This window comes from Lonchura striata, unplaced genomic scaffold (genome assembly GCF_046129695.1).
Source record: "Lonchura striata isolate bLonStr1 unplaced genomic scaffold, bLonStr1.mat Scaffold_132, whole genome shotgun sequence".
Taxonomy (NCBI): domain Eukaryota; kingdom Metazoa; phylum Chordata; class Aves; order Passeriformes; family Estrildidae; genus Lonchura; species Lonchura striata.
The window spans coordinates 70,301-73,112 of NW_027461093.1; positions in this window are offsets into that span (position 1 = coordinate 70,301).

A 2,812-nucleotide genomic window follows, 5' to 3' on the forward strand; every position below is an offset into this window, starting at 1 on the left:
ATGGATTGTGACATGACCATTGAGCTAGAGAGCCTTTGGTTCCATGCTTAGCAACGTTCCCCCAGACCATGGTGCTCAGAGGCCTGTTCCCAAGGATGGGGCATCCACCGCCTGGGCCAGTGCCTCGGCACCCTCAGTGGAAGAGATCAGCTTCCTCACATCCAACTTCAATCAGCCTCCTGCAGCTGAAAGCCGTCCCCCTTGTCCTGTTGCCACAGGCCCTGTGGAACACCCTGTCCCAATCTTTCTTATGGCACCCTTGCAGTCCTGCAGGCCTCCCCAGGGACTCCTCTTTCCTGGCTGAGCATCCCCAGCCCCACGTGGACAGCAGGCAGTGTGATCAGTGGGAGTCCAGGCTGGAGTCAAATGGCATCAGGAATGGAGAGACGGAAGCTTTAGGCCCAGGTTTGCCTCTCAAAGTACAAAATTAATAAGAGTGGAGGGCAAGATGGTGGGACACTGCTTCTGCTCTAATTGGTGAATATAGTCTCTGTTTTTTTCTTTTTTTCTCTCATGCTCTTGCACTTTTGGCTGTTTGAAAGGAAGCTTGGCACAATATCCATTGTCTTCTCCATTTGTGAAACACCGAGCAGAGTCTGGGCAAGCTGATGTTGCAGAGCAAAACCTGCAAATGTACTGGTGATCCTGAGCCTGGAGAATGCAGTTAAACCCAGCCAAAAGTAATTTCTGGAAAGTCAAGCCTGGTGTACATTCTCTTGACTTTGGCTATGCCAACTTCACCTGAGTCTTATGAAAAAGCAAACAAAAGACTCAAACCAAAACAGACAAAACCCAGAAACAAACCCTTGCAAACCAATCAAAGAGACGAAAACAACCCAAATAAAATGAAAGGGAATGAAGAGTTAGTATTACTTTTGAGTTCATCACAGCAGGTAAATGGCTGCTTTCTTCGGGATCACCATAAAAAGCCACAGATAAGAGCTGCTCCAAAATACACCCAACAGGAGAACCATCAAAGTGATACATAGCAAGTCTGGGGGCAGCTCCCCATGAAGGTGAGGGATGAGCACACAGTGGTACAGCTCCAGCCTTCCCCACCCTGCAGGCTGCTCTTTGCTCCTGATGTAAGAGCCTTGCAGGACTGTGGCCCCTCTCGGTGCACTATAAATCATTCCCACAGCTCTCACTTGAGCCACTGGCATCTCGAGAGCGAGATCCAGGCACAATCCTACTGCCTGCTGAGCCTCTCTGGGAGATCCTGAGCATCTTCCTGCCTAGAGCCACAAAAGAGCTCAGGCTCTGCCTGAACTGGGTTTTCAGGGGAGGTTTGCATATCCCTGCGAGATGTGCTCATCCTTCATCAGGCTGTGCCCAGCCTGGACCAGGGCAGGTTGGATGCCACATGGGATCCATCCTTTGCCCTGCTATGTGATCCTCCATGCAGTAGGGATAAAAAGCCCAGCACTGGGGAACCCCAGGTTCTGCAGCAGTGATAGTTTTGGGAGAAACACGGAGCTGTGCATGGCCAGCTTGAAGTCTGCACTTCTGTGAGCACCAGGCCGGCTGTGCCATTCCTGAAATTTCTGGCTGGCCTTGGCCTAGTGGGGCTCTCACCTGGCTTGCAATCCGTGGGGTGTTGCAGATGATAGATAGATATGATTGTTCTCTCAGCTAGCCGGATGTCACTTCTGCCCTTGGATGAATCCTGGAGTGAAATGTACTGTTCCATGCCACCCCCCAAAAGATTGTGCCTCAACCCGCACCTCTGTACCTGCCTTTAATTCATCAGCATCTGAACCCCATTGGCCCATGCCTTGTCCCTGCCCATCTAGGAACCCCTGAAAAGGGAGCTGCAAGGGGCCATGCGGTCTCTTGGACTTCCTCCCTCTCTTGGACTTCCTCCCCTCTTGACCCTGTCCTCCCCTCTTGGGACTTCCTCCCCTCCTCCCCTCCTAGGCTTCCCCTCTCCTACCGTTTGTCTCTCCCCTCCCCCGTCCTCTTAAGCCTGGCCTCGTACTACGATAGCACGAGGCTCAGACCTTCCTACACCCCCAATGAACCTCTTTCCCCAAGAGCAAGCGTCAGAGATCTCTGCCTCCCTCCACCCACACCGTGCAGGAACATAATCTTCCCACAGTGGGGCTCTGTGCTTTCCTTCCTATGGAAAAGAACAGCCCTTCTCCTGCAGGTCCCAATGGCCATATTGGGATTTCACCTCCAACTCTGCCTGTTGCGACATACTGAAGGAGATTTTTGGCTGGAAACATTTCATGTGTGGGGAAGAAGGGGCAGGTCCAGCCTTGCCCTGCCCTGGAACCCCAGCCCTGCCCTGCCCTGGAACCCCAATCCTCCCAGAGCCTCTATCCCAGCCCAGCAGTGTCTGCCAGTCCCTGGCACAGCACAGGCAATGCTCCACAGCCACCTCTGGAGCCCCAGCCCAGCTCCTGAGTGACCAAATGACCCCAGGTCCCACTTGGGGGAAGGGCTCAGGAAGACCAAGGGGTATTTAAGGCTGACCACAAGGCAAGCACACATCTTGACCCTACCTCCTCTTGGAATTTCCAGCTGAACACTGGTGGAATCCAGGAGTTGGTAGCTGTATGAGAGCTTCTCTGTATCTATTTTGTCTTTCTCTCTTTCTGTGTCTTCATATTGTACTTCTCTCCTCTTGAACATTTTGATTAACTTAAAATAGAACAGGCTTAAAGTTGGTGAAGATAAATCAAGACCCTTTGTGGCTGACAATCCATCAGACTCTGTCCCTACCCCCACCCCACCATTTCCTCCATCCAAGCCCTGGCACTCAGAGCAGCCTTGTGCAAATCTGAGCTCCCTCCAGCCCAGTCTGCAC